We start from the raw sequence: 12895 nt of genomic DNA, 5'->3' as shown, positions 1-12895 counted from the left end.
TTGCTGTGAGCTAGGCCGATGCCACAGCACTCTAGCCCGGGCAACAGAGACTCTGTCTCAAAAAAAAAAAAGAAAAAAAAAAAGAACTGGTCTGAGCCCCTGAGAGCCCCTCGTGGTGGCCTGGGTGGGTCCCAGCTTGCGGGCTGTGGGGCGTGGCCCCTTCAAGAACCACCCTGCCCCTGCTGTGAGGTCATGGCGCCAGGACACACTGGGGGAGCTACCTGCAGGCAGGAGTGTTCTTGGGTATCTTTGGTGAGGGGTCTGGAGCCCTTGGGAATGGTGCTCACCTGAGACACCATCAAGTGTCAGCGTGGGGAGCCGGGATTTGTCTGGATGCACCTGGTTCTGTGGCTCTCCTTTAAGCATTTGGGGTATATGAGGGCGAGTGGATTCTCCAGCTTGTGTGAGACAGCTGGAGAAGATGGGGTGTTTGGGGATGCTCGGCATTGGCCAGTGCTTGGCCCTGGGCAGTGGTGCTAACCACGGCGCTGTGTGGCACTTGGTGTCCCCAGCAGAGGGCACTGTCCCTGGCTGGTCTAGGAAGGCTTTGAGGAGGCTCCAGGAAGAGTGGTGCTGAGCAGAGCAGAGAGCTGGTGTGGGGGCTGCCATGGGAGGGCAGGGCTCGGGGTCCCAGGTGGAGCTTGAAGGGGGCCGTGCAGCTGGGGGTTGGGACATGGGGGACATGAGGAAGTGCGGCTGCGGGCACTGGCTGGCAGGCCGTCCTGAGCTGGCTGGCACTTGCTGCATGCCAGGGCAAGCGTGGACTTCATTCTGGGTGATGGGGTACAAGCAGAGCCTGATGTGGTCCTTGGTGGCTGCAGCGAGGTAGCTGGGTGGGGTTTGGGCTGCAGGACTGACTGGGAATGGAGAGAAAGGGGTGGGGGGGTTGGGCAGTGGGCAGGTCCTCCGCGTCTAGTTGGGGAGGAGGGGTTGAGGGGGCATCCAGCTTTGATCCTACAGGAGGTGGAGGGCCTGCAGATTTCACAACCAGGCTGGGTGAGAAGAAGGACTGCATGGAGTCCTTGCCAGGAGTTACCGTCTGCAGGGGCAGCCCTGTCTGCTTGTGCTGTGACTGGCCTATTCCTTCTTGAGACCTCAAGCAGAGGGGGGGTGTACAGGCTGGGATGGCAGAGGCTGCCTCCTGCTGATGTGGGCAGTTGCAACACTGCCCCCTCTCCCCCTCAGGGAGCAGCCAGGCAGAGAGTTGTGTGGGATTCAGAGATCACCAGCTCCATCTGCTGAGCATTGGGTGGCACAAGGGCTGCCTCAACATGCTGAGCACCTTTGTGCCAGGCAGCGTGCTAGCCCCAGGGACACAGTAGTGAGAGGATAAGGATGCTGGAGACTCCAACTGGAGGTCCACTGGGCCGCCTGAGTACTCCTAAACAGGTGGCAAGATCTTCCAAGTGGTGTAAGCGTTCTGAGGAATAGGAAGCAGGGTAGCACAGGCAAGCTGCAGGGAGGGTGCTCGGCATTGGCCAGGCAGTTGGGAGGGCTTCTCTGAGGAGGTGACCCAAGCCAGGAGAGAAGCAAAGAGTGCTTAGCTCTTCAGGCTCAGGTTGGAGGTGGGAATGAGCTTAATGTATTCCAGGAGCAGAAGGAAGCCCGTGAGGCTGGTGTAGGCTTGAGGGGTGCAGGCTTGAGGGGAGGAAGCCAGTGGAAAGGGGACCAGATCATGAGGAAGGGTCTTGGTCACAGTAAGGAAGAGGGGCTTGGTTCTGGTTACATTTGGAAGCCAGGGAGGGCCAGAGGAGGGACCTGGGATTTGCATCACTGTACTCAGGGACATGCAGTGGTAGTGTCAGGGGCCATAGGGATGTCCAGCAGGCTTGGAGCAGGCAATGAGTTGGGAGGCTGTGGATGCCAAGCCAAGGAGGGGGTCCTCCTCCTCTCATTGGAGGAGGGTCAGGGAGCCCATGGAAGATATATGCTGAGCAGTGAGCTGCTGAGCCTGTGTCCTCGTATGGCCACTCAGGCAGGTAGCTCCAGAGACAGCCACAGCAACACCCCAGGCAGGCAGAGATGGCTGTGCTGGGCAGGCTGCAGCAGGCGATGGGCCCGGCCAGGGCGTGTGCTGTGGGGATGGGGTGAGGACAGGCATCCTGGGCTGGGCCCGATGGATCCTGGCTGGCCCCGGGAAGTCAGTATGTGGCTTCCCCATGCTCCTTCCTGCAAGGCCTGCCATCTCCCTCCCTACCTGCCCAAGAACTGAGGCCTGCCTGTCTTGAGCCCCTCCAGGGCTTCTTTGGTCCCTGGGCAGGAAAGACCTCTCTGGGTGGCCTCCAACATACCTTCTTCCATTTAATGGTATAGATGCTTTGGTGAGTGAATGAGCCATTCCGGCACTTTCTTTGGCCCTTCCTGGGCCGCCAAGGGCTCCAGTGGCTGGTGTTGCCATCTTGTCAAGATGGTGCTTTCTGGCCTCCAGGAAAGTGTGGTTGCTGGACAGCAGGGTCTCCCATGGGTTGGGCCAGGGCTGAGGCCGCCCCTTCATCTGGGGCAAAGTCTTCTCTTTCCCCATTTCTCTCCCAGCAAACGCTTAGCCCAGCTCCTGCTCTCCTCTTTGAGGAGGCTGCAGTGTCCCCAGTGTCCAGGGAGGGACCTGACCACCTATGGGCTTCTGTGCCAGGGAGGAGGGGAGAGGCTTCCGGAAATGCCTGTGGCCATGGCCAGCAGAGGGCGTGCCTGCACCTCCTATCCCTTCAGTGCGCCTTTTTTTTGGTAATTGATCGCCTAATTTCCTCTTTATGTGAAAGAAAGCAGATATCAAGTAATTTGCAGCAATAACCTGCTAATGCTGGGCCAGTATCGAAACTCCCCTGTTCATTTCAAGTGGCAGATAAAACGCTAATACATAATTATCCTTGCAAATTGGATTGTTTTAAATAACCAAAAGGCTACGGCCAGGAGAAAGCGATCCCATCTCCCTTGAGTTACTATTGCAGTGTAATTGCTGCGTTCAATCAATTTCCTTGGCATTAGAAATTCCATCACAATCAACATTAAGCCTTATTCATTGTGATGGCTAAGAGCCGGGCCATTTCTCCTCTTTTTCTTAACTGGCAAAATTAATCAGGGAAAAGATTTTAAACATTTACCCGTGCGAAAGAGGTCAGCCCTGCCACTATATTGCTCAGCAGATAAGGGGGCTAATAAAAAGAAAATTGAATTACTAATGATCACCAGGAACAGAGTATATAAAACCTAGCAATCGCCAGTTCAGGAAAAGGGAGAATCAATTTTCTTGGGACAAGGTGTGCTCATTTTTTATTTTGGCGCATATTATCAGCAATTTAATTTGAGAGCGCATAAACAGGAGGAAACAGTTAGGGAATAATGAGCCCAGAGGTGTAAAGTGCCGCAGGATATATGCTGTACACAATTTATTTGGCACAACAGATAATTGCTTTAATTGAATTCAAAACTGCATTGTTCAGCAGGCTAGTGGCCACTGAGGACTGAGAGTGTTAGAGAGGTTCCCTCCTGACTCCTTCGTGTCTCCCTCCCCTCCCTGCCGCCCCTGCCCTCCCCAGAGTTCTCTGGGCCTGCAGGTGGTTGGGCCTGGAGTCGGACTTTGGCTAGGGGTGGGGCAGGAGGCTCCTGGAATCTTCCCCTCTGCTGTCAGTGTGCCCTCGCCTCCCATCTCTTCCCTCCCTTTTCTTCTGGGGATTGGTCTGTTGGCAGTTGTGGGATTGAGATAAGAGATACTCCCTGAAAGGGCCCTGAGGGCCTGGGGGAGCTGCAGGTGCTGGGAGGTGCAGCAGAGACCTGACCTGATCTGTCTCCAGTGGGCCAATGCTAGAAAAGGCACTTGGGCAGAAGAGAGGAAAACTTTTGGGGGATCTCAAAAATGGTGTCCACTTTGCCACCCATGTAATCATCTCAGTCAGTGATCACACTGTGGCTGACAGCCACCCATGGCGGGACCCTTACTCTGGTGTGGGGGGAGGTAGGGACCTAGAGGTTCAGGGTCACCTCCTCTGGCCACAGCGTGGGTCCATTGCTGTGGCTCAGCTGCCTTGAGGTGACCGCTTGAGGCTGCTAAGCCTGGCTGGCTGCATGCAGAGGCTGTGCTGGGGTGCTGTCCAGCCTGTAGGTACCTAGGCCAGGTCGGGAGGGAGGGCCCTCTCTCCCACCCACCACCCTGTGCCCCCGGTCGGGGAGCTTCTTGCTGGCAGTAAGTCATGGGATTTCTACCAGCCAGTTGGATACATTTGCTGCTGTGTGCCAAGGAAGGCAGGGTGGGCGGGGGTATCCTCACCTCCCTGAAGTCTGCTGGGATAGGAGGGCCCCTCTGCTTTCCCCGTCCAGGATGGTGGACATTGGTGAGGTGATAGTCCACCCTCTTTTCTTCCACTACCTGCTTTGAGCCCAGGGGCCTGCCCAGGAAGTGGCAGCCTTCCTAGATGAGTTGCCAGCGTAGGGCCTGGGCAGGCTGGGGTGTTCCCCCAGGCATACCTGTGGTGGATAGGAAGCGCCTGGCTTCTACAGTGGTCTCATGTGTGGACAGCTGGTGGCTGTGACCTGCAGGCTGCACAAGCTTTTAAGTAAGTGGGGCCACCCTGCCCTGGATGAGTCTGTGGGGACTGACATGCCCATTCTCCAAGTCTGACTTTCTCTGAGGACCTGCTCAGGGAATCACCTATGTGAGCTCTGTCAGCCTCCTGAACCCTTGCTGCGCTGCCCAGTTCCTGGGCCCCTGACTGCCCACCGGTTAGCTGTCTCATCCTCCCCAGCCCTAGAGTGGGATCCATGCGGGCTGGGGGCCCCTCAGGCACACCCAGTGTGCCTCTCGGCACTGGATTCCGCCTCTAGCCCCAGCCAACCTGAAGGCAGCCTCCCCAGAGTCCTGGCTGGCCCCTCCAGTCCCTGGTGGGGGTCTGCCCCTGACTGTGGGAGCGGTGCTCAGGCCTCTCTGTCCTGCTGGGTCTCTCAGGCTTGAGGAAGGAGTGGCTCCTCGCAGCCTTGAGCGAGGGTAGTTTACTGGCACTGGCACCAGAGACCGTGGCTTTGGACACTTGCGTGGCTCTCAGTGAGCAAGCACCAGCTGGGGAATGTGCTGCCCCCCCCTGGAGCCTTTAAAGCAGCCTCATTTCTCCTCGTTCTCTAAAGTCGAGTGGATTTCTGGTGTACGGGGAGCCCTGCCACCCCGCCGCCCCGCCCAGGTCCGCATTCTCACGGCCTGCTCCCTCTCTGGTGTGCCTACCTTTGCATGTACTGTTCCTCCACCAGATCGCTCTTTCCTCGCATGTCTACAGTGTGTCCACTGGCATCTGCTAGGTGCCCTGTGGCCTGTGGCCTTGTCAGCCCATCTCCTCTGAGATGCCCCTGCCACCGGGCCATCCCCTCCTCCTGCCTCATTTTCCATGTCGCGTGAATTGCTTGTTGCTGTCCATGCTGCCAGTTAGGAAAGTGCTGCAGGTGAGTGCTCTGTCCTGCTCACAGCATCCCCTCAACCCTATGTGCACATGAGCTGCTCGAGGCTCTGCAGCTCCTGATGTGGGGTGAGACGCCCACCCAGAAGACAGGATCGAGGAAGAAGGGAGGGCCTCAGTCCATCACAGGGGCCCCATAAGGGCAGGAGATGGGCAGGGTGGCTGCCCTCACAGAGACTGGGAATGCTGGGGTCATCACCTTCACTTGGCAGGTCTGTCGGAAGAGAAGCAGCAGGGTGCTCTGTGAGGATACTGCTTCTGCCCCCATGAGGTGCGGAGGGGGTAGGGGCCAGCAGCGGCACGTTGAGGAGGTTCTCTGGGCAAAGGGAACAGAGCGCCACCACCAGCCTCACGGCCTGACCTCCATGGAAAGTGGACCACTCGTGCTGAACGCGGGCATTTGGGACAATGAGGAGCAGAGGGGTCACCATCAGTGAGTGGCCACCGGGTAGTTGTCTATATGGCCCACCTGAGCTTTAGCGTCCTGTGCTCGGCTGCTGGGAGGGTCCTCTGAGCTGGGCAGTTGCCCTGGGAGGCTGGCTGTTGATTGGAATGTGGAGCATCGTTGGTACCCATACTTGCTGCACAGAGCCTCAGGAGCAGAGGCCTGGCCATGATAGCGTCTGTCACTGCCTGGCCACACGTGGCCCAACAGCCTCTCGGCAGTGCTGGCCGCTTTCCTGTCCTGAGTTGGCTAGACACGGGCCCTGGTCTTGTGGGTGAGCTGGAGAGCTGCAGTCTGGAACCGAAGGTGCCTCTCCCTGCCCACTGTGCAAGGATGCATGGCTGTTCCCTCCCAGCCCCAGCCGAGGAGCAGACGTGGTGGGAAGAAGAGCACCTGGGGCCCCCAAGGTGCCAGCTCAGGGTGGATAGTCAGGAAGGGAGGGCTTGCTGCATTTCAGCAGGGAGGGTGCTAGGGCCAGAGGGGCTGGGTGACTCTCTCATGGCCCCAGCGCTAGTGACAGGCTGAGTGCCCCGCCTTTTGCCACTGGTGCTGGGAAGCAACTCTGCATCTGGTGCTTACATCCTGGACATTTGCTGAGACACCAGGGAGCATCGTGGTTATGAGCCCAGGCTCAGTGCTGGCATTGCCTCTCCTGGAGATTTGGGCCCTGTGTGTTCTCGGTGTGGCATTTGTTTCCCGGTGTGTAAACGGGGCTAAGGGTTGTTTCTCCTTGGGGGGGATGCTGTTTAGATTGAGGGAGTGGAGCCGTAGGGGCTTCAGCCTGGCTTGGTATTCCCACCGTGCTGTGCTGGCAGCCAGCATTGCCCATCTGGAAGGCCCTACCCATCGCCTGTGGGGTCTGCGATCCATCATTGCTCACTGGTGTGCAGCTGGGCTGTTCGATTTTCCTATGGCAAACCCTATGAAAGGGTGTAAGAGCAGTTAAATCTGGAGTCCTGCTTTCATAAGGGAAAAGAAAGTGCTGAATTAGTCTCTGGGAAAGGCAGCCACAGCGATCCTTGAATCTTGCATAAATTATCAGACATGCCGGAGGCCTCCAATTTTACGTTTGTCGTGGCTGTGCTAATTAATTATTCCACAAGAATTGGCATTGGAGTGCATGTGGGCCACGGTGGTGCTCTCGAGGTGACGCAGGCTGCAAAGCCGAAGACCTGGGCTTGCCCAGCCCAACTCCTGGCCCAGGAAGGGTGGTGTTCTCAGGATGGCTGGAACTTGTGTCCTTGTGGTGGGCTGTGGGTCCCCAGGCCGGGCACAGCTTGGATGGTCCTTTGTTGAATGGGTAGAGACAGTCTTCTTGTCACTGTCTTCCCAGCTGCCCAGCACAGACCAGAGCCGGCCGTCAGCACCTCTGTCCTGGACGCTGGGCTCACAGTGGGGCAGCCAGAAGAAGGGCAGGAGGCAAAGCACGTTTGCTGAGCAACCGCTGCCCCAGACACCACACTCATTGAGTCCACTCCACAAAGGAGGAGACTGAGGATTGGGAGAGTATGTGCCTGTCCAGGCCCAGCCTGCCAGGAGCCACAGGACTGGGCTTCTGGAGCCCTGCTCCTTCTCTTCCTTCCCTTGACCTGCCATCCCCCATGGGGCAGCAGTCTGCACCCCAGGATGGGACTCTGTGCTATCTTGATGTGGATTTGAACCATGGTGACCTGTGGGGCTCTTCGGGCCCTACACACGTGCAGTGGGTGTGCCAACCTGCTGGGCTCTGTGCCAGCTGCAGTCAGATGCCACTGAAGTGAGCCAGTCCCTGCCAGAGGGCAGGATTGGGGTTGTGTGATAGGCAGACTCCAGACGGAGGGAGGCAGGCCAGGAGAGGCCTCCCAGAAGGGGTGGGCATAGGCACTTCCTGTCCCCAGCCTGCCCACTCCTCTCATCCTTGGTAAGCATCTGGTGCAGCTGATGGCCCTGGCTGCTGCGTCTGCATCCTGAGTAACAGTCCCAGCAGGCCATCTGGTAGTGTCCCTGGTTGGCAGAGGTACAGGGGCCAGGACACAGGGTCCCTGAGTGCCAGCTTCAGTGTGGGACCTCTGACACTGGTCAGGCCCTGATGCTGGGCAGCCCTACAGGAGCCTTGCACTGCTGGCCCGTCCCTCAGCTGTGCTCAGGGGCCTGCGTGTCCTCAGTTAGTGGCTGATTGCCTCTGGTGGGGCAGGTGACAGCCCTCTGCTGAGAGACCTTGGGGCATGTGCCTGGCTGTGGGAGGGCTGGGGGCCCTGGAGAGGAGGTTGCCTCCTCTCTGCCACCACCCCATGAGTCCCTGTGCTGCTCCTTTGGGCCCTGGCCCTTCTGTGTGCAGAGGCCTTGCTCCCTCTGCTGCCTGCCGCTTCCCGTGGTGCTTGGGGCTGGACAAGTTCACCCCATAGGCCTAGTAGACCAGGCTGGGGGATCCATCTGACCCCTGCATACCTCCTGGTCTGGACATTTCACATGACTAGGAGTGTAGACAGAATGCTGGGTGCCAGGCAGCACAGGGCCACTGATCAGTGACTTTGCCTTCTCCTCAGAGCCACAAGCTGTTGGTGCTCAGGGATGTGAGCCCCACCAAGTGACACTGGGAGCTGCCTGGCCTGGGAGGGTGTTCTCGTGACAGTCCTGAGCATTCCAGGTGAATTCTTTTCCTCTGAAGACAGCTGGGCACAGGAAGAAGAGCAGCCAGCTGGTGGGGACGTGGTGTTCCAGGCAGGGCAGGCTTCCTCCTGCACCCTTGCCAGGGGCTGCCTCTTCTGGGGAGCCACTGTGCGGCAGCAGGGGCTGGCCTAATCCCGTTGAGTCCAGGACACTAATGGAAGGGGTGTTGGGGTCCCCTCAGAATCCCCCTGCAGGCTCCAGGGCTCAGCGTGGCAGACAGGGATGTGGGGGCTAGGAGGTGCCTGGACGGCTCTGGAGAGGGCAGTAGCTGAGGTGGGGAGGCCTGTCTCTGCTCTGGGTGGGGGGCTGCAGGTCCATACTGCCTTTCCCTGCCAGGTCCCTCTGGGCTTCACCAGGAATGGGGATTGGTTGGGGTAACAGTACCCAAAGGGGCAGCTGGCTGGGGCAGGAGATGAGAGGGGCTCCTGTTCAGGGTCCCAGCTACCCAGACAGGCCAGGCAGCCTGAGCACCCAGATAAGGGCTAGACAGGACCAGAGGGTTGATGTTCGATCATCAGACTCTCTTTTTTCTAAAATATGCAATTTAAGGTTATCAGTTTCTCTCCGAGTGCAGCTTTAGCTGTATTCTGTAAGTTAATTATTTTTGTTTCCCCCAAAATATTTTCTAATTTTCATTGCAGTTTTTTTCTTTTACCCCTGGGTTATTTAGAAGGGTATTGGCTTAATTTTCAAACATATGAGGATTTTGAAGTTATTTTTAATTATTTATTTCTAGCTTAATTCCACTGTTTAGGCACTTTATGATTTCAGTACTTTGAAGTTTGCTTTGATGTATTATATGGCTCAGCTTATGGTCAGTTTTGTTAAATCTTTTATGTGCATTTGAAAAGAATGTGATTTCCAGTTGTGGGTTGTAGGGTGCTATAGAGTAAATTATATTCACCATGTTGTTTAAATCTTCTGTATACTTACTGATTTTTGGTGGGGAGGGAGTCTTATTTTTTCCACAGTTACTTATAGAGAAGTATGTTAAAATATTCTACTGTGCTTGTGAATTTGTTCATTTCTCTAGTTTTCAATTTGGCAAAAAATATTTCAAGATCACTTTACTGGGTGCAAACCAATTTACAATTGTTATATTATGTCTCTCTGGTGGATTTTACCTTTAATTAAAAAAAAATTTAAAAATAAATAAATAAATAAAATTTTTTAAAATTGTCTTTATTTATTTATTTTAGAGACAGGGTCTCACTCTAGTCACCCAGGCTGGAGAGCAGTGGCACAATCATAGCTCACTGCAGCCTTGGAACTCCTAAACTCAAGTGATCCTCTTACCTCTGCCTCCCCAGTAGGTGGGGCTACAGGTGTGTGCCACCACACCTGGGTGATCTTTAAATATTTTTGTAGAGATGAAATCTTGCATGTTGCTCAGACTGGTCTTAAACTCCTGGCCTCAAGAAATCTTCCCGCCTTGGCCTCCCAAAGTGCTAGTATTGCAGACATGAGCCCCTGTGCCTGGCCTCATTTTTCCTTTAATTTCTGAAGAGTGTTTTTGCTGAGTAAAGAATTTTAGGCAGTTATTTTCTTTCTGCTCTTTGAAGGTGTCATTCCATTGCCTTCTGATGTCAGCAGTTGCTACTGAGAAATCAGTTGTCATTCTTGGGAAGATAATATGTCTTTCTTCCCCCTCTGGTTGCTATTAAGATTTTTCTCTGTTTTGGGTTTATTTTTTTTTTTTAGCAATTTTGCTATGATGCGTTTAGGTGTGCTTTTTATTTATCCTGCCTAGGATTTGTATAATATTTCCTGAATCTGTGTCTTGATGGTTTTTATCAATTTTAGAAAATTCTCAGCCAGTATATCTTTAAATATTGCTTCTGCAGCATTCTCACCTCTCCTTCTGGGATCTTGGCTATGTGTCTATTAAACCTTTTCACCATATCCTATATGTTTTACATATTCTTTTCACTACTTTCTACAATTCTTTTCTCTCCGTGCTTAAATCTGAATATTTTCTTCTAACTTATTTTCTGGTTCATTCTCTATTCAGCTTTGTATAATCTTCTAAGCTATTTTCTAGTTTATTTATTTTCTATTCAGCTTTGTATAATTTGCTACTAAACCCACCATTGAGGTTGTAATTTTAGTTATTGTTTTTAAATTCTAAAATTTCCATTTGTCTTTTTAAATAGTTTCTAGGTCTCTCCCCAAAATTTACAGTGTTTTAAACCCTCGAACACAGTAATAATCATTTTTTAAAAGTCTATATCTGCTAAAAAACCATATTAATCTTTTTTTTAAGTCCACTCAATTATCTGGATCCTTTTCTATTCGTTTTTTGGGGTTTTTTCCTCTTAGTTTTGGGTCAAATCTGATTTGCTCATCTCTCTGATTATTATATATTAAGTGGTAGATATTGTATATGAAGAGTTTCGAGATACTTTGCAACTAGATGATGTCATCTTCATCCCTACAGGGGAGACAGGCCTGCAGAGTTGAAAGCAGTGTGGGGAGCGTGTTTCCAGAGTGACAATGCCCAGCAGGCTGCCCAGGGTGCTGGTCTCGGTGCAACCTCTTGAGCCCATGGGTGGTGTCCTGCCCAGAGAATGGCTGGGTGGGCTTAGCTGGCTTGCGGCCCCGTGGGCCCCGGGTGGCTTGTGGGGAACTCAGGGGGCTGGTCTTTGTAAGTCCTGAGGGGCCACACTGGGCACAAGGCTCCCTCAGCAGCCTCTGGGGCTCTGCCTCTGGGGCTCTCTATGCCGTACAGGCTGGCCTGGCAGAGTGAGGTCTGTGCCAGAGTGGGGCGGTGGGAGCTTGACCCAAAGCCCTGTGTCTCATGACCCACTTTCCCACCCAAGGGATGGGTGTGCTGGAATACCCTTCTCGTGCTGTCCGTGATTGGTGGGAGAGGAAGGACTTCCTGAGTGTCCTGGTGACTTGTGTATGGACAGGCAGCTCGCTGACCTGTGGCCTCTGACAAGTTTCTAGGGCATAGTGGTGAGAGGGCTGCTTGGTGGATGGGGTCCTTTGGGGCAGCTTCTGGACAGTGACTGTCCTCCTGCAGACTTCTCCCTGCTCCAGCCTCAGGCCCTGGGAGAGGCCTTGGGCTGCCATGCCCAGTCACGATGCAGAGCCTGCCTTAGTCAAGCTGGGCAAGCCTGCGGTGGGGCGTGGGGCAGTGGAGGCTGGGCTGGGGGGATGGGTGGCAGCTGCAGCTGCCCACTTCTGAGTGAGGAACCTCTGGTGTGTGCACCCAACCCAGGGAGGCGGGTTGCTGAGTGGGGTTGAGTGACAGCTGGGGTGGCAGTGCTGTCAGGCCCCTCAGGGAATCTCAGGGAGAGCCTGGATTTTGGGGTGGCCACAGGGCAGCAGTGCTCAGGGCTATGCGAGAGAGTGAGATGTGGTTTCTAGTTCTAACCCAGGCCCTTGACAAGAGCTGACTTTCGTGGGGATGCCCCTCTTGGCCCGGGATCTCGGGGCCTGCCTGGTTGCAAAGAGGGCTCTGTGGGTGCTGAGTGAGCTGGGAAAGGGTAGGGAGGATTGGCCCTATCCCCGTTCTTCCCCATGGGTGTGTGAGGACAGGCTAGGGTGGATCTCAGGCCTGTTAAGTAGCTCACTCCTGGCTTTTGCACCCCGGGGTGGGCTAGTGCTGCTGTCAGCCCAGCAGCCAGGCGAAGATCTGGGCCCCCACCTGTGTGTGCCCGAGGCCCTACTGTGCTTGCTACCTGGGCACCTGCTGGCTGGTGGGCTGTCTGTGGTGCCCTCACTTAGAGTGTCCCCTTCCCAGGGCTGAGTCCCTTTGGCTGGTCCTCCTGGTGAATGCAGCCCCCTGGTCCCTCTTCTCCTGAAGGCATGTTGATGTGGATGGAGCCCCTCAGGATGGTCCCCAAGGATGGGCCTCCCCGCTGGGCTCCAAGCTGAGACCCTTCCACTTCTGTGTTCTGGGGTTCCTGACAGGAGGTCTGTGGGCACAGCTGTTTCTGAAAGGACCGAAACAGCTGTCAGAGCTTCTGGACAGGTCGTGGGGATCCAGAGAAGGAGCCTGCGTTCAGTGTGACCTTCTGCTCCATGGTCCTCTTACTTTCCTGTTCCCTCTCATGTCCCCAGAGAAGGTAGCGGCTCTCCAGGACGATTAACAATGCCTCCTCTGCTGTCAGGGGCCCCCAATCCTGGCAGGAGGCCCCTTCACCAGCTCCTGGAGGAGCCACACCAGGCCGAGCCCTGATGGGGGGCCCGCTGGAGCTGCCCCCATGTCACCCTCCCTGGCCCAGGCTCCTCAGGGCTCACAGCCTTCCAATTTCAAGATTTGGTCTAAATGTACCGAATAGATAAGATTTGTGAAGGAAATCCATAAATTCTGGTTGTCACATCAGAGCAGTTTCTGATCATTAAGTGTCCGGTTATT

The 12895-nt window shown here is 55.0% G+C and overlaps 1 protein-coding gene across 1 annotated transcript in view; it reads left to right on the top strand.

Annotated features, from left to right (window-relative positions):
• The window catches only part of ZC3H3 (zinc finger CCCH-type containing 3), an 83535-nt gene that overhangs the window by 5440 nt on the left and 65200 nt on the right, over positions 1 to 12895 (top strand). The gene's annotated exons all lie outside the window — the stretch shown is intronic.

Source organism: Propithecus coquereli, unplaced genomic scaffold, assembly GCF_000956105.1.
Source record: "Propithecus coquereli isolate 6110/MARCELLA unplaced genomic scaffold, Pcoq_1.0 Scaffold28, whole genome shotgun sequence".
Taxonomy (NCBI): domain Eukaryota; kingdom Metazoa; phylum Chordata; class Mammalia; order Primates; family Indriidae; genus Propithecus; species Propithecus coquereli.
The sequence above is the reverse complement of the archived record's forward strand: the minus strand, read 5'-3'. Positions and strand labels throughout refer to the sequence as shown.